Here is a 20,525-nt window from a genome sequence, read left to right as displayed (position 1 = left end):
TATATATATATATATATATACACACAAAATATGAAATGTATATTTTAGATATATAAATGGATATGGATGTGTGTGCATATATATTTTATCAATATTTGGCAAAAGTACGTTCTGAGTTCAAATTCCGCCGAGGTTGATTTTGCTTTTCATCCTTTCGGGGTTGATAAATTATGTACCAGTTGCGTACTGCGGTGGATCTAATCGACAAGGGCCCCCTCTCCCAGAATTTCGGGCCTTGTGTCTAGAGTAGAAAAGGATATTTGTCAGAAGTAACAGAGTGCTTCAAGGGTCGAAAGTTTCGTGCCATTAGAACTTATGACACGAGTTACAAATCCAAACACTTAAGGAAACATGATATATTTCCAGACACACACATTCACACACGACGGGATTCTTTCAGTTTCCGTCTACCAAATCCACTCTCAAGACTTTGGTCGGCTCGAGGCTATAGTAGAAGATACTTGCCCAAGGTGCCACGCAGTGAGACTCAACCAGGAACCACGTGGTCGCGAAACAAGTTTCTTACCACACAGTCACGCCTGCGCCTATATATATATATATATATATATATATATATATATATACACACACACACATGAAATATAAAGATAAAGAGTTTGTGAAAAGCAGAGAAAGAGAGAGAATACAAGAGAGTGTTGCTAAAAATACACGTATATGAATATATCTAAATTGATATCAAACGTATACATACGTACACACTCATGTGTATATATATATATATATATATATGTGAAATATTTTAAAAGTCAACTTTACCGGCTGCGAAAACGTGAAATGCGACTGCTAAAATCCAGTTGTAAAATCACAAATACACCATGATAAATCCTATTGTTTAATATATATATCCTCTATATATATATACACACACATATATATATATATACTGTATGTTGACAAATGATGATGATATTCGATAAAATATGTAGAAAAATCACGGCACAGCATCCGTGTTGATTCCTGATTGAAATAATACAAACATATACAAATGTTTGCGTGTGTGTATGTTTGCGTGTGTGTGTGTGTATGTATGCGAATGGGTGTGCAGTGCTTTTCTCCAATGGTAGGTTTAGGGGGTAACACACATTTGATGTAACAACTCGCCACACCACACTACAGCTAAACAAAATATTATATATATATATATATATATATATATATATATATATATTCCATTCAGAAAGTCAGACAAACAAACGCAGTCACATTATACACACGCGCGCATTCACACACAAGTACACACACACACATATACACACACACACACACACACATATACACATACACAAGCGGGCACACACGGTTTTATGTATTTTATTCCCTTCCATCGTTCTCCCGCCCCTCGTCTCCCTCTTTTTCTCTGCCCCTCCCCCCACTGCCCTCTCGCTTTTATATATATATATATATATATACATACACACATATATATGTGTATATATATGTTTATATATATATATATATATAAACATATATATACACATATATATACACACACATATATATAGGTGTATATATAAATACACACAAATATATATACTTTATATATATATATATACTCATACATATATATATATATATATATATATTTGTATATATTGAAGTGTGTATATATACAAACAACCGCATATACATTCTCTAACGTATAAGAAAAAGGTGTGGGGGTGTTTGTCCTGTATGTATGAATGCATATATATGCACGCATGAATATATACATACACATTATATACATATATATATATATATATATATATATATATATATATATACATACACATATATAATGGTGTGTGGTAGTATGACTATACAGACCTGCATGTGTGTGCGTGCATGTGCGGCATTGTATGTGTGAGTGTGTGTCTATGTAATAAGAAGGACAGAAGTTTTTGCAGTCTCCATTGGGACAATACAAAAATATTTATTCTCCTCCTCCTACCCCCCCCCGTCTCTGTCAGAGACACTCCCTCCCTCTCTTTCCCCCATCTCTTCTTACTCTCTCTCTCTCTCTCTCTCTCTCGCTTTCGGTATCTGATCAAAGAGTTTCATACGTGAAGAGGCCTAGAAAACAACAACAACAATAATAATAATAATGATAATAATAATAATAATAACAATAATAATTATAAGAAGAAGAAGAAGAAGAAGAAGAAGAAGAAGAAAGAGCGGGAAGAAGAGATGATAGGATGAAATAAAGTTAAAGAAGAAAAAAAAGACGCACAAAAACACGTAACAAAACAAAAACAAAAAACAAGATGGTGGATAGTCTTCGTGGAGTTGGTGGTGGTGGTTGGTTGGCGAGCTGGCGGGCGGGCGAAGAGCGATGATGGTGCTTACTGGTACTTGGTTGTGGTTGTTGGTGGTAAGTGAGGGCTACATGTGGAGTGGGAAACATGGAAGGGGCGGCTAAGGTGTGTGTGTGTGTGTGTGTGTGTGTGTGTGTGTGTGTGTGTGTGTGTGTGTGTGTGTGTGATGGTGGCGGGTCTTCGGGGCATAGGATGGAGAACGCCGTGCTCGCTCAATGCGAGTTGTACAGCTGAACGACAATGATGTGTTTACGTATATATAGCTATTATATATATATATATATGAATGTCTATGTTTATATATATTATATACGTGTATAATTGCATGTGTATGAATATATGCCTATAAGCATTTGTGTGTGTGTGTGTGTGATTGACAGACACACAGACAGATAGACTGACAAACATATTTAGATAGATAGATAGACAGACAGATAGATAAAAGAAATAAATGCCGATGCGTGCTGGGATGGTGGAGGTGGCGAACAAAGTAATGAAATGTAATATATCCGAGATGTTAGCAAAGATAAGAGATGAAAGTTTTGGCGTGTATGGAACGATATCAAGGGATTTGCCAACGGTAGAAAGAAGTTCCCGTGAAAGATTGTTTGCTTAAGACCCCGCCAATCTCGAGGTACGGCACCTAGTACCTACCCAGCTTTCACCTCTTTTACCATTCGCTCATTTATGCAGAGAGAGACGAGGAAGGATGAATTGAAAGACGAAACAGAAGGAATGCAGTAAGAAACATAACGAAAGCAGAAGAAGTACAGAAACTAGTTTCTTCGTTTCTTATTTCACAGACATATACATAGAAACGTATGTATGTATATCACAATGGCCTTTTTATGGGCACAGTTTGTGACAGACCATGCCTTTCTTTTGCTGGGTTCAAATCTCATTTGCAGACCCATGAAACACGAAGCTCCAGCAACTATTCTGCCTATATATCTATCTCTGCGCACCTTTCAATGCCATAAGGTCTGCAAATCTAACGGAAGCCCCCAGGGAACATTTTAAGATCCACAAACTGCAGACGGCTCTAAACTGCAGAAAGTCATTGAGAGAGTAATGGACCAAACAGAAAACTCCAGTCCGATTTATATGCATTAATTCGATGGAAGACCACAAGGAGCAGAAATATTCAAGGAGTCGGGTGATAAATGTCGAAAACGGAACTATGGTGATATTCTTTTCTACTCTAGGCACAAGGCCCGAAATTTTTGGGCAGTGGGGGGGGGGCAATCGATTAGATCAGCCCCAGTACGCAACTAGTACTTAATTTATCGACCCCGAAAGGATGAAAGGTAAAGTCGACCTCGGCGGAATTTGAACTCAGAACGTAACGGCAGACGAAATATATATATATATATATATTCATTTACTTGTTTCAATCATTTGACTGCGGCCATGCTAGAGCACCACCTTTAGTCGAGCAAATCGATCCCAGGATTTATTCTTTGTAAGTCTAGTACTTATTCTATCGGTCACTTTTGCCGAACCGCTAGGTTACGAGGACGTAAACACACCAGCATCGGTTGTCAAGCGATTGGGGGGGGGGGGACAAACACAGACAAACAAACACACACATATATATATATACATATACGTATATACGACAGGCTTCTTTCAGTTTCCGTCTACCAAATGCACTCACAAGGCCTTGGTCGGCCCGAGGCTATAGAAGAAGACACTTGTCCAAGATGCCACGCAGTGGGACTGAACCCGGAACCATGTGGTTGGTAACCAAGCTATTTACCACACAGCCACTCCATATATGTGTGTGTAGATAGATAGATAGATAGATAGATAGATAGATAGATAGACAGATAGACAGACAGACAGATAGATAGATAGATAGATAGATAGATAGATAGATAGATTGTATTGGTAACTATTGCGTGACTGCAATGAAAGTTTCCGATATATAAACAAATGTAAATAGCATCAGCTTTTAATATAAATCTTTTATATTTATGAGAGACAGCTGGAAAGAAGATACTCAAATATGCTAGAAGTACCCTGCTTCAATTATATGGTTTTGATTTTGAATATTGCTCATGATACCAATGGTGTGTATGTATATATATATATATATATATATATATATATATATATATATAGCATACATTCATAAATATATCCTTATGAAAATTTTGAAACGTCCCCCAATATATTCTGTATTATAGGACAAATTCCAAGTGCTCAATGCTTCTATCTAATATCTATACGATGTATTATGTAGTAAGTTGATGCACATCACACGCAAGAAATATGTTATATATATATATATATGTGTGTGTGTATACATAAAATATTAGATTCTATTTATAAGGATATAGCACTTTAATAATGTGCAATGCGGTGAATGTTATTTCAACGTTATAGTTCGAATTGGAGTTGGTGTGTGTGTGTGTGTGTGGGGGGGGAATTTTCAATATCTTAACCCCTATGACGAAGCTCTTATAACAGAAGAAACTAAATTCGCTTGCCTCCGAAAATCACTCTCCCTTTTGCTGACGATTGCACGCTTGCACGAAACTTGACATCCAGCGGATATGTCTATGCTTATACCAACATTGTATATAAGTATATTTTTACATGTATATCGAACGTGAATATTTTACATGTGCATCCGATCATTATATAATATGATCTACGCATCTTATGGGCACAAGATTTTCTGCGAGAAAAAAAAAAAAAAAAAAAAAAAATTGAGATATATTTCTAAATAATATAATATAAATTACGTGCCAGACACGGGTAGAGTATGCTAATGTAGGATGAAATCAGTGGAATTTCAATTTAATCGGTCGTATTTCTCCGCTAGGCGGTGAAAATCAATCTGACACCCCACTCCGCGATTCGGTAACTTAAACTTTTCAAACCGAACAAAATAGATATGTCAGCCGAGCCTATTTCAATCTTTCCGCTTCGCTGACGTGTACACGTTTGCACGAAACCCGAGATCTAACGGTCCGAGAAGTACATATCTGTATGTGTGGGAGCGTGTGTGAGTACCTCTCACTGTGCGTCTATGTATATATGTATATATATATATACACACATATATATATGTGAGAGAGAGAAAGAGAAACGCATATCTACACAAATATATAGATGCGTATATATATAAATGTGTGGACATATACACACATATGTATACATGTGTGCGTGAGTACTCACATATGCAAAATATACAGCAAGAATAAAAGTTTCATTACCATTAAAACGGTATATAAAGTATTTATTCTCCATTAGGCTACAATTTTGCTTTATAAATTTCTATTACTGTTCTGTTTGCGAATGTATTCTAATAGATGGAAAGACGGGCGAATATTCATTGGTCAGGTCACGGTTTTTTCCCTATTCAATTGTCCGAGTATGTCTAATTAAAACTGCTCGTTGTGGTCCACGCAGCAGTCTGTATCAACAGCGGAGTAGTAGACGTGCTATTCTAAGGACCCCGAAAGGATGAAAAGCAAAGTCGATCTTTGGCGGAATTTGAGCACAACGTAAAGTCGGAAGAAATACTGCTAAGCAATTCGTCCGGCGTACCAACGACTCCGCCAGCTCGCAGCTTCATTATAATATTAACAACAACAATATTAATAATAATAATAATAATAATAAATATTATTATTATTATTTCTTTATTGCCCACAAGGGGCTAAACATAGAGGGGACAAACAAGGACAGACAAAGGGATTAAGTCGATTACATCAACCCCAGTGCGTAACTGGTACTTAATTTATCGACCCCGAAAGGATGAAAGGCAAAGTCGACCTCGGCGAAATTTGAACTCAGAACGTAAAGACAGGCGAAATACCGCTAAGCATTTCGTCCAGCGTGCTAACGTTTCTGCCAGCTCCACCTTTATAATAATAATGATAATAATAATAATAATTCCTTTCGTTTGCGACAAGGGTTGTGAAGTGAGTGGGACATTTTCAAAGACAGGTTAGATTGTTGCCACAAAAACAGAGAGAAAACACACTTCCGGAATGATCGCCATATTAAATGTTTTCATTGCCAACTTTCAGGTCGAACGCCATTAGGAAAAACCTTTTCGAAGTGGTACCAATTTCTCCCTCTCTCTCTCTTTCAATTCTCTTACACCCCCAAACATAAACTCACACACACACACACACACTTCACACAAACTATTTGGTAGACATAATATATTTTGGAAGATGGGACAGGCGCCAGGTTGTAAAGCAATTTCGTAGACGACGAGTCATCTTTGCCTGTAACAATCATTGTTTCTTCTCCTTTCCCTTCTTCTAACTCCTCATTCACTTCCACTTCCAAACCCCGATGCTTCTTTCTCACCCCTAAGAGACAACCGTAACTGCTATTATCACCGTTCCTCTCTCAGACACGACGAATCAGATCCCTACCCAATAAAAATTATTAATTTTTTTTTTTTTGTTTAAAAAAAAAAAAGATTTTTAAAAGGAATTTTAACTTCTCTGTTATAGTACGGTGAAGGACCACTTCCTTCGCTGGCTCGTACCACCAACCTCATGGTAGACAGACCTTTTGGAAATGTTCCAAACATCGCTCGAAACGAGACAGAGGGACTACACTTATACCGCCCATTGTGAAACAGAAGATCAAACGCACAAGAGAACTGAAACAATACAGGAAGCCTTCCTCTCTGTTCATTGTTGTTGGCAGTAGTAGTAGTAGTAGTAGTAGTGGTAGTGGTAGTAGTCTAATTTGCATCAAGACACACCGCATTATTTCCCACCTACGCTGTTTTTTTTTTGTTTTACCTTTCTACTTGCTTCAGTGATTGGACTGCGGCCTTGAAGGTTTTAGTGGAACCTATCGACCCCAAAGCTTACGGTTTTTTTTTTTACAAATAAATATACTGGTCCTAATTCTGTCGTTACGGATGGTTGGGTATAAATCAATCTATATCGATTCTCGAGCAGTGGCAGGGGACCGCCAAAGTTGATATTTGAGATCGACGGGGCCTTGAGGCGCGACGGAATTTCGTGTAGCCCGCGTAGCTCAAAGTGTGTGTGTGTGTGTGTGTGTGTATATATATACATATATATACACACATACACACTCATTTGTTTTTTAGGAAATTACATATCATATGTGTGTGTGTGTATGTATGTATGTATATGTCTGTGCGTATATAGAGCTGGTACATGAAATGTTGGAAAGCTTAAGTCATCTTGTGTTGTTTTTAGAGAGATATGATGAACATCATAAAGAATAAAAATATAAAATAATGCAAAGAAAGCAAGAAAAAGAGATTGTAACGAACATACAGAATGATTTCCATTCTCTTGTATGGTAGACTCAGCTGTAAGACATCACAGACAAACAAAGATAGAGTGCAAGGGTGGGATTGAGTGGGACACTAATATATGTGCGCGCGCGGTGTATATGCATGCGTGTGTGTGTGTGTGTGTGTGTATGTATAAGTGTGTTTATGGATGTGTATATAGATATGTAAGTATATCTCTGTGTGTGTGTATATACACATATATATAAGTATTGATTATATATAGGTTACAGTCTTACACACACGTGTGCACGTGTGTATGTATATCTATCTATTAGTCTGTCTGTCTGTCTGTCTATCAGTCTGTCTGAGTCAGTCAATCTATGTATCTATCTATCTATCTATCAATCTATCAGCCTGTCTCTCCGTCTGTATGTGTGCGTGTGAATGGACGTAAAAACGTATAAATATACACGCGTACACAAATATAGTGTATATATATATATGCTTATATTTATACATATGTATTCATACTCATACGAATCGTGTTACACAAACACAAACTCACACACGCCTGCACCTCAAAGCGAAACAAGATGTGTATTGTGTCTGTATCATTGCTTTTTCTTAAAAATATTCCAACATTGAGAATACGAACTTCAACTTTATATAGCCAACTAAATGGCGCTCAAATTCCCCTACAAACTGGGAACCCGTTAACCCGTACCTCTGAGCTCAAATGCTGCCGAGTTTGACTCTGCCTTTCATCCTTTCGATCTCGCTAAAATCAGTACCAGTTGGCTACTGGTGTCGACGTAATCACCCCTTCTTCCAAAATTTCTGGGTTCAGGCCAAAATTTGAACCCTATAAGCACGTGCGCACTCGCGTGTGTGTGTGTGCACATGTTTTATGTATGTATAATCTACAGATGCCAACAGAATATTTTAAAGTGCTGATGTGTCTTTCTCGGTAAGAATTAAATATCATTTAAGCTGAAAGAAACTGAAGATATTTACAACGAGATGCTATTGATAAAAGTTCATTGAAGAGTTCAATCGATAAGTTCAATAGCCAATTGCTGCGACGATAAGTAGTCGAACATTTCCAATCACAGTCCTTCATCGAACTACAAAGAAATTGAGCAAATGGCTTTGTGGTTAGGGTTTTAGGTAAGAAAAATCAATGGGTGAATCGAGTTGTGTTTCAAAACGCTTCTCTATAATTTTGGGGTGAATTACTCTGTGAGATTAGTGGTCAGAGTGTTGCATTGCACCCACAATCACGAAATCGAGGTTTCGATTCCCGGACAGGTCGATGCTTCATTTTGTTTGAGCAAAATATTTCATATCACGTTGCTTTGCGATCACTTTTGACACCTGATGTGTGGCACACCGTGCACCTGTACAGGCAATATCGATTCGATGGAAGGACTGAGCTGAGGTACAACTAACATTTAACCATTATAAACAAAACGTACGTGCAGTTTTCTCAATAAGATGTAGGAGAACTGTTATCTGTCGTCTACAAAAGTTAGTCCATACACACAAAACTACTTTCTTTTTTGGGCTTTACACGTATGATCGTAGGGTCGTGGTTTCGATTCCTGGACCGTAAACAAAGACACACACAGACACACAGATCGCTAGCCACAACACATTCTTTATTTTCTCTCCTTGTTTCTTTCTGTGTTCCTTTCTGTGGAAGAGCGTAGACTCGAAACGTTAAAGACTTTTTCACTTCCCAAGCGTTATACTAATACATCTGTTTGTTGTCTACACCACCTGCCTTCGTCTTTTGTTGTTTTTTTTGTGAATTCTCCCTATATATACATACATACATATATATATATATACACGACAGGCTTTTTTTTCAGTTTCTTTCTACCATATCCACTCACAAGGCTCTGGTCGGACCCAGGTTATAACAGAAGCAACTTCTCCAAGGTCCTATGCAGCGGGACTGAACTCTGGATCATGTGGTTGAGAAGCAAACTTCTTACCACATAATCACACTTCTCTCTCTCTCTCATTCATATATATATATATATATATATATATATATATGTGTGTGTGTGTGTGTGTGTGTGTGTGTGTGTGTCTGTGTGTGCCCCCTCGTCTGTACCTATTTGTCTTGTCTGTCTATTTTTAAGCATTCATATTTCTATTGTTGTTTTGAACAAAATTACAAAACAAAGCAGAAAAAGAAATGGATGCGCGCGCGCACACACAAATGGTGAACTAAAAAAAAAAAAAAAAGAGAGAAGAGTTACTATTCGGAGGAGACGACTGCCTGGGGATCGAGTTATATCAGTGGAGGGTAACGATGCAGAGGGCAATGGGAAGAAAGAACCTGACTCTTCGGTTTCCTTGTTGCCTCGAGTCATGTTATTGTTGTCTACATTATTGTTTTCAGGTTGAGAATAGGGGCGAGCGAGGTGGATGGAGGAGGAGGGGGGGGGGAATATGAGAGTGAAAGAGGACAGTGGGAGTGGTGGTAGGGGTAGTAGTAGTAGTAGTAGTAGCTAACGGGAAGAACATCCTAACACTCGTCTGCTGAAACGCAGACAAACCGAACCATATTTTTCTTTAAATGTGATCTTGCACGCACACACATAGAAATAAAAATATATAACACGTGTGTGTGTGTGTGTGTGTGTGTGTGTGTGTGTGTGTGTGTGTGTGTGTGTGTGTGTGTGTGTGTGTGTGTGTGTTTTCTTAATAATCAGCAGAACTGAGAAAGTGACTTAAGGGCCGAGCTTTTCCTGCCCTTAATAAGTGCAAATGCGCTACTCTCGACCCCCGAGTTACCCTCTAGCTTGTGCTGATTATTAATAAAATTTTTAAAAAAGGGTCGGGGGTATATATAGTCATGTTTTGTGTTCTATTTTCTTTTTTGCATCATCAAAACACTGTGTGTGTGTGTGCATCATTATTTGTAATATCTCTTTCTAGATGCACGCAACCAAGAAAAATATAGTAAAGTTACCTTCTCGAGAAGGGCCGCTTTCCTGGTTTCCGTAGCGTATATATTTCCCACCTGGACAGGAGGCCGGTCCGTCACAGGATTACTCATTTTTACCAGCTGAGTGGACTGGAACAATGTGAAATGAAATGTTTTGCTCAAGAACACAACGCGTTACCCGGTCCAGGAATCGAAACCAAAATCTTACGATCATGAGACCAAACACCGTAACCACTAAGCCATGCGCCTCCACAGACACAATCAAGTTTATGCATATATTCACTTAAAGATTCTCAGATGGTGAATCTTAAAAATTTTTTTTTTTGAAATTTTAACTGTGCCGCTAATAGACCGGGTTTGAAGGAGGCTTGTCAGTTTCTTTTGCTCTGAGAAAATCCTAACACTTCTAGGTTATTGAGCAAAATCCATACTTACATAGCCTAATGCATTCACGATGATAGGCACCGCTGTATATAAGGATGCAAACATGTATCTATCCATGTGTACATGTACACACTTGTGTACATTTTGACTTTTATTTTCCTTGTTAATTGCTGTGATTTGAGCACACTTGCAAAGATGATCATTACTTTGTTATTATTTCACACAGGAAATTAAACATCTATTACTCTGTCTATCTATCTATCTATCTATCTATCTAATCTGTGTTCAGCCCTGTGTGGCTAATAAAGAAAGTTATCTATCTATCTATCTAAAGTAGAAAATGCTAAATTAATTTTATAAAACACATTTCAGTACCGGTTTCAGTCATTGAGACTTTTTTTAACTGTAAGTATGGAGAACAATTAAATTTTGGAAAAATTACCTCGCAAGTTTTTCAAAACTAGGTATTACTTGCACAAGCAATCCTTCTCTAATCATAAGACAATTCGACGTCACTGTCGAAGTACATATGAAAACTCAAAATTTTATGGACATCGAATGTAAACTTAAATGGCGTATTTTAATCTTTGTGAAACCATACGAGTTTCGGTGGCGTGAATCTCGTTTATGCACACGTGAAGCTATATAAATCATGCTAACTTATAATAACTTATTAACGAAAAGGAATGAGCTTTTAGTTAATTGCAAACATAAAATACTAAAACAATTTAAATATTACATAACTAGAGTGTGCATGATTATGGTATCGGGGTGTAATACATTTACATAGCGGTTGCATAACTGACATCAGCCAATTGCATTCGTTACTGATGGCATAAACGCAAACACAAGCATATATATGCACATATACACAAAAACACAGTTACACACGCAGACACACACTAATAAAAACAAACAACGTCTGCTGAGTGAATTTCAGATGAAAAGAAGAATAAAATTGAACTCGGGGGAATAAATAAATCAGTGACGTGATGTCGGGATGGATGACGTGGTGTCGAAGACGGAAGATGAGAGAAGAGGACGGAACAGCAATGGAGGTAGAAGAGGAGGAGGAGGAGGAGGAGGAGAAGACGGAAAGGAGAAAACGAACGAGATGGTAGGAAGAGGAAGGTGGAGGGAAGGAAAAAAAATCGAGGGGGGAGAAAAAAGTGATGAAGGAAGAAAAAGGAAGGGGTAAGAGAAGAAGGAAAAATAGGGGAAGGAGAAAAAAGGGAGAGAAGACGGAGAGGAAATGGAAGTTCAACAAAATGAAAAGAAATCTAAGTATATATATATATATATATATATATTGAGAGAGAGAGAGAGAGAGAGAGAGAGAGAGAGAGAGAGAGAGAGAGAGGGGAGGGGGAGGAGAATGACAATAGAAGATAGAGGCAATGATAGTACTGGTGCTGCTAATGATGATGATGATGGGGATGACGCTAGAGGTAATACAGATAATGTATAGTAGTCAACATGGCGACTTCCAAATTTTGGCAGAAGGACAGTAACTTCAGGAGACGGGTTTTTTTCGATAATATCAACACCAAGTGTTCGACTGAAAGGTGGCTTTTGATGCAATTCGAATTCAGAAAGAAAAAAACCCGGAATAAGTGCCGCTCAGCATTTAGTCCGACGTGCTGACAATTCTGCCAGCAAGCCGCCTTAATAATGATAATAATGACAGCATCAATAACAACAACAATAATAATAACAATCCTTTCTACTAGTCAATTACATTGACCCCCCAGTGTTTCACTGGTACATAATTCATCGATCGCGAAAGGATGAAAGGCAAAGTCGACTTCTGCGGAATTTGAACTCAGAACGTAGCGACGGGCGAAATACTGCTAAGCATTTTAGCATACGCGTTGACGATTCTCTCAGCTCGATGCCTTAACAACAACAGCAATAATAATAATAATAATAATAATAATAATAATAATAATAATAATAATTAATAGGTCTCAGGTTTTTGAGGATGGAAATCCCTGTACACAACAATCAGTATATATCGGGGTTGAGTACACAGGTAGGAATTCATCTAATTAGGATGTTAGCTTCGTAGAAATCTCACGATGGAATAGTGTTACGAGAGAGAGAGAGAGAGAGAGAGAGAGAGAAAGAGAGAGAGAAAGAGAGAGAGAAAGAGAGGAGAGATAAACACATACATACCTATTATGATACACACATACAGAAGTTATACCAAATCCACCATACATATGAATTTAGGTTATTTTTACATTATTTCAGACTTCTGACGTTCCAAAGAACTTTATAGTTATCTACATTACAGATATTTCGTACATACGTCCGTACGTACATAGTAGCTGTTTTCTCGTATATGAACAAAGCCATTGCTAGAACGAGTCACTGAAATGAGTCATTAATGATGCAATGTGAGGCCCTTGTATGACTCTTGATAAATACGTACGTACGTACATACATGAATACATGTGAACTTTGGTGAAACATTCTCAACAAAACGTCTATCGTCTGCTAAGATAACAAGCTGGATAATCGTTCTTTGGGACAGACAAGTATGAACCTCGTAGAAACCTACTGCCAAACTGATGCAAATATCTCTTCGAACAGCAAAGACAAAGACAACTGCTTCAAAATCTTCAGTCTTTATACCTAGACCATAAATTCACACTTATAACAATAGCAATTGGTGTTCTTTATTTTATTAGTAATTACCGAAATGGCATTCTGAAAAAGCTAGGGTTTTCAGAGAAAAAAAACCAACCAGCTAATTCGGGCATTACAAACACAATCTGTGTTTGTAATGCCCGGTTTCTCATATTAATAAAAAAAAATCTTCCAAATTCCCTTAGATTCAAGCACTGGCATTCTTCACCCTATTAATGTTTGAACACCTTTTTGGTCTCGAAATGAAGGCAGTGACGCGATGTTGTCGTGCTTTGTGGAAGTAAATGAGTGATTATGAGTGGTTATTGGCATGTTTTAACACATGAAAATAGCTTTGCTTTCATAGTGTATTTCATATATGACTTAGCTGTTTCCTGGGTTTTTCGTGCACGTACGTACATGCATGCATGCATACATACATACATGCTTATATAAAGTCTACAGGCAAACTCCAGAGATACACAATACTGAACACACGCAGTAGTGCTCAAGTAATCTCCACTCCCACTCTGAGTCTAAGAGAAAGCAAGGTAAGTGTATACACACATACATAGTATATGTGTGTATACATATACATATATGTACACGTGTGTATGTACATACATACATGTATGTATGTATAGTTAGATGCACATTATAATATAGAAGGTACATATATATTATATATATGTATGCATGTGTGTGTATATATATATTATATATATATATGTTTACATACACAGACACATACGTACATGCATGCAAACACACATGCACATAAAAACACACAGCTCATTAATATATATATATATATATATATGTATATATATATATCTAACTTAAAAATTTTATTCCAAGGGATGGCGTCGGCGCCCATGGTTGAGAGCCGTGTAGGATGTTAAACGGTGAATGCTTCAGTGATTCATGTTCTTCAAGTTCAAATCCCATCGGGAACCATCAAATACGTACTATAAAACCGGAGTCGACAATCTCAGCCCTTCTATTCCCCTAGCTTCATCTAAATTACCTTGTGTCTCTATAACTGTTTGCACACGCGCATGGAAACACGCGCGTGCGTAGGTATAAAACAGATATTAACAAGCATAAGGCAATTACCTACTATATACATAAAGGGGGTGCTGTGTGTGTGTCTGTATGCATGCATGTTTGTTTGTATATACGTGCGTGTTCATGTATGCTACAGATGAGGGTATTTTGTGCGTGTGTGGATATATGGCTGGGTATGTTTGACTTTGATTTCAACTCGGGGTATGTGTATATATGTATGTATGTGTCTACATATATATATATATATATATATATATATATATATATATATATATATATATATAATATATATATATATATATATATATATATATATATAGAGAGAGAGAGAGAGAGAGAGAGAGAGAGAGAGAGAGAGAGAGAGAGAGAGATAGAGAGAGATAGAGAGAGAGATAGAGAGAGAGAGAGCGAGAGAGCGAGAGAGAGAGCGAGAGAGAGAGAGAGCGAGAGAGAGAGCGCGAGAGAGAGAGCGAGAGAGAGAGCGCGAGAGAGAGAGAGAGAGAGACACACACACAAATACACACACCCATATGTATATATATATATTTACACTGTCGAATATATGGGTGTAAATATATCTGAATACATATAGCTTATACATAGACACAGACATACATACATTAATGTACTTGTGTACATCCGCGCGTACATGTACTCTCTCTCTCATATATATATATATATATATATATATATATATATATATATATATATATATATACACACACACACACAAACATATTTTAGTGCATGCACTCACACACACAAATATAGAGGTATAATAGACACGCACCCTATATCAGACTATATTATATGAAAAAAAGACACGACTGTGTTTCGGTTAAATCTTTTTTTTTTTATTAAAGTTTCTTCATATTCCCTTATTAGTAAGTCCCCTGTGTTTGGTTTGCAATATTAACCTTCCTATAACCATTAACATTTCGAAACCTTATAAGGACATATGAAAATATTTTTAATAAAAGATTAATAAAGGAGAGAAGAGTCGTCCGTTTAATATAAAATGCTTTGAAAGGGAGCCATTCCCTGTGTATACAGATATTTGCATCTATCTATCTATCGGTGATATATATATACACATACAAACACAACACATAAAATGGCGAACTGGCGAAGAGTAATAAGCATATATGAAGAAGTTAACAAACTAACAGACATATCATTATTCTATTTCATCGCAGCAACACCAATAAACGGTTATTAGAATTCAATATATTTATAAAACTCGTAATTCCTAAGTCCTGCGAATTCGCTCATGACCTCACATCCAGACTCATCTTGTATTTACTGCAAATCAACTACAAGATGATATATTAGTGGCAGTTTGTTAATTCTCTGATGGAGCCGTAAGATCTCACACTATCATTTACTTCTGGGTGAACAGTCTGATATGTGGAAACAGATGCAAGAAGTGCCAATGAATGCGATTAAATAACTACATTTTAAACTATTGTCCTATGAATAAATATATACATTTATACATAGATGTATTATATTATTTATATAGATTACGTATATTTATTATGTACATTATACATACAAAATACGAACCCAGATACACAAATATGTATTATATATAGATATACAGCTGTGTAACATCTGCATATATGTAATGTGTGTGTGTGTCTGCCATAGGTCAAAGATCGAAGTAATCCCTGATCGATGTGAAATGAAGTGTTTTGCTCAAAAGCACAACGCTTCGCCCAGTTCTGGAATCGAAACCACGGTCTTGCGATTTTGAGTGCAAGATACTTAATCTATAGGCCACACGCCTTCACGTTATAACCACAATTACTATTAGCGTCACGTCAGCTACTAATATCCACCAATTTACACCACCACCACCACCACCACCACTACTACTACTTCACAGATAATAGATACAATAAACAATACACCTATTAATTCTAATACTACCACCACCACCAACAACAACATTGGAGGTACAATATCGCCACCGCCACAACAGGTATCAAGAACAGAGCTAACACTAGTGGTACCACATTCGTCACAACCATCATCATCATCATCATGAACAGCATTACTCCCACATATGGGCAACACCACCACCACCGACAACAACAACAACACCACCATTATTATCACTAACTCCCCAAACTACCCTCAACTCAACCTCCCCCTCTCTCTCTCTCTTCAACATCACTAACAGCACCAGCCTACCATTTACAAGCATCATCACAACACGCACCACCACCACCACCGCCGCCGCCGCCAACGAGATCCTTCAGTTATCTTCATCTCTTCTTGTCTTATATAAAAGAGCCAGAAAATTCTAACATTCCACCGAAGAACAAAACAAGAACAAACGAAACAAAAACAATTAAAAAAAGAGGAACAATCCAAGTGCCCCCCCCCCCATCTTCCACTACCTTTCAGAAAACCTGTTTCTCTGCATTTTGATGTAAGACTCCCAAGTCAAGCCTCCACCGTCTCCTATACTACCATATACGTAACCATAACCACCACCACGACCACCACCACCAACGCTGCCGTCATACAAATACTGAAGCCGTTGGTGCCTCTCAACCGTATCCTCAATTCACTATTTCTCTCTCCCTCTCTGTATCTATCTATCTATCTATCTATCTATCTGTCCCTATTTGTCCCCCTTAATAGCTTCTCTTACACATATTTCATCTCTCTTTCTCACATATTCTTTCTCCATCTCACACACACACACACACACACACATTCTCTCTCTTTTTCTGATTCTTCATCTATTTATCTATTTCTCGCACACACACACACACACATGCTCCCTTTCTCCCCCCCCCTCTCTCATTTTCTCATCAACTCCCAAAGTCCCTGCTTCGTGTCGTTCGTTATTCCCAAACAGCTGACGTTCTGGAAAAGTGATGGTTGGAGGCGGCGGCGGGGGCGGCGAAAAGAAGAGGGCCTCTAAATATAGAGAAACAATCAAGGTTTACATTGGAGGTGGGAGCTTCGTTACGTCGGGTGGATATGTTTGCTGTGGGACGGTGGCGGGTACTCTGCTCAGATGGATATGAAGGATGGGTATACCCTTCCATCCATCCATACATGGATAAAGAGATTGGTAAGTAGATACAGAGATAGATAGATTGATAGATACATGTATACACGTACATACATGCATATAAGGATAGATTGACAAATGTGTAATAAAGATATATATATATATATATACATACATATATACATACATATATATACATATACAAATACACATATAGGCGCAGGAGTGGCTGTGTGGTAAGTAGCTTGCTTACCAACCACATGGTTCCGGGTTCAGTCCCACTGTGTGGCACCATGGGCAAGTGTCTTCTACTATAACCTCGGGCCGACCAACGCCTAGTGAGTGGATTCAGTAGAAAGAAACTGAAAGAAGCCCGTCGTATATATATATGTATATGTTCGTGTGTCTGTGTTTGCCTCCCCCCGCCACCTCCACCATCGCCTGACAACCGATGTTGTGTGGTTACGCCCCCCGTAACTTGGAGGTTCGGCGGAATTTGAACTCAGAACGTAACGGCAGACGAAATACCGTTAAGAATTTCGCCCGGCGTGCTCACGATTCTTATTTTTTTTTTATTGCCCACAAGGGGCTAAACATATAGGGGACAACCAAGGACAGACAAAGGGATTAAGTCAATTACTTAATTTATCGACCCCGAAAGGATGAAAGGCTAAGTCGACCTCGGCGGAATTTGAACTCAGAACGTAACGGCAGACGAAATACCGCTAAGCATTTCGTCCCGCGTGCTAACGATTCTGCCAGTTCGCCACCTTACACACAATCTAGAAACTAATTGTGACATATGTAAATAAATATTTGTGTTTCTGTGTACATAAACAGTTTGCTTGGTCCTCCCTCACTTCTTATAAGAAGGTTGAAAGGGTGGCAGTGAGAGGTACGGCAATGGGATAGGATGAAGTAGCAGGATGAAGAGGTATTGGAGGAACAGTAGGAGGAGGAGTTAGAGGGAGAAAGACAGAAAACGGAGGGAAAGGGACAGACAAGGAGAAAAAGGGGACAAAGGAGACAGTGAAAGGATAGAAAAAGAGTCGGAAGGGGAAAGAAAGGGTAAGAGGGACAGAAAGAGACAGTGAGATGAAAGGGTAGAGAGAAGGGGACAGAGAGAGAGAGAGAGAGAGAGAGAGAGAGAGAGAGAAAGAGAAAGAGAGAGATGAGAGGGAATGAGAAAGACAAGTGGGAGAGAGACAGTGAAAGAGAAAGAGAGGGACAAAGAGGGGAAGAGAAAGAGACAGAAATAGTAAGAGAGAGAGAGACAGAGACAGAGAGAGGAACAAAGACAGAGGGAGAGAGAGGAGAGAGTGAGACAGAATTAAAGAGAAAGAGACAAGAAAGAAGAGAGGCTCAAGGAAAGAGACACAGGGGGGGGGGGGAGAAACAATAAAAGAGAGAGGGAGAGAGAGAGAAAGAGTGAGAGAGAGAACATGAAATCACGATATGAACAGAGAAGATACGAAATGCAATAGTAGCGGTGGTGGTGGTGGTGGTGGTGGTATGTGGGAAGCGAAAGAAGATGCGATGATAGTAACGCTTGCTTACTGTGAAACATCGCTGCCATGTTTCCCCCAACGAAATGTCCTCGGGCTGTCGTCACAAAAAAACAACAACGCCATCAACAAGTGGCTGTTGTCGTGCCGTTATTATTGTTGTTGCTTTGCTTGCATCTCATTCGTGACTTAATTAGACATGCTGTCACAGCTTAATTATACTCGGAATTGATTTTGTTATTTGGTTGCAGGAGTACGTAGTGTGTGCATGTATGTATGTATATATATATATATATATACAAATATATATATATACTATATATATATATATATATATATATGTATGTATGTATGTATGGGTATATACGCAAGAGAGTGAGGGGATGAGATAGAGGGCGGTAAAGAGCATGAAGAGTGAAAGAAATGATAGCGAAGGGCAAAGAAGCTGCGAAGGAGATTAGAGAAATAAGTAAAACCGCTCCCAAAAAAATTACTTAGAATAAAACACTAAAAGAACTAATAAAGGTGGAGTGGTTTGTTTCTTTTTGTTTTTATCGGCGTTTCTTTTTTTTTTTGCACACACACACACACACACACACACACACGTATATATAAGTGTGTGTGTGTGTGTGTGTGAGCGTGTAATATGTACATACATATATAATACACAAACACATATATATAAATATATATATATATATATATATATACATATCTATAATACTACATACATACAATGCATACATACATGCATACATATATATACTTGTGTATGTGTATACACACATGCACACACACATATGTATGAACTCACATACTGACACTGGATAAAAAAAAACCTATATTGTTTGTGTACGTTACCATTGAAAGCAATTAGCAAGGTAAGGCAGGTAGAGAGAAATATTTTATACACACACCACACACACACACACATACATATATATCCAATGCCATGTATATATGTGTATATATGCATGTATTCCGGACATGTATGTAGAAATACTCGGGTTGGTGTCCAAGGGTGGAGTAAGCCCACTTACAAAGAGGGACCCAGGGTCTTTGCCAATTCATCCCTCTAAAAGAGTGCGAACTCGTATATACAAAAACCACTGCTCAACTGAGCTGGATATCTTGCACTGAGAGTCGTTGTAGTGTTGTGCAAGCGGCATTCGACTTAAAAACCCTTGCGGTGGCTCAATACGATCTCGAGTCCTTGCAAAATCTCTCTTGAGTTCAAATTCAAAATGAAGCTATTTTAAATGACGTTTACACCAAGAGAGATCACCATGGAGAGACAGAGAGAGTGAGAGAGGGAAAGAGAGACGATGGAGAAAAAGAGAGAGAAAGATGACAGATAGAGAGAAGGAGAAAGAAAGAGAAC

General features: G+C 38.1%; 1 protein-coding gene across 5 annotated transcripts in view; it reads right to left on the bottom strand.

The window, feature by feature from the left end:
* The window catches only part of LOC106869009 (inactive tyrosine-protein kinase transmembrane receptor ROR1), a 390,499-nt gene that overhangs the window by 273,816 nt on the left and 96,158 nt on the right, over positions 1 to 20,525 (bottom strand). The gene's annotated exons all lie outside the window — the stretch shown is intronic.

This window comes from Octopus bimaculoides, chromosome 26 (assembly GCF_046866305.1).
Source record: "Octopus bimaculoides isolate indiv1 chromosome 26, ASM4686630v1, whole genome shotgun sequence".
NCBI lineage: Eukaryota > Metazoa > Mollusca > Cephalopoda > Octopoda > Octopodidae > Octopus > Octopus bimaculoides.
This window is presented reverse-complemented; position numbering and strand designations above follow the sequence as displayed.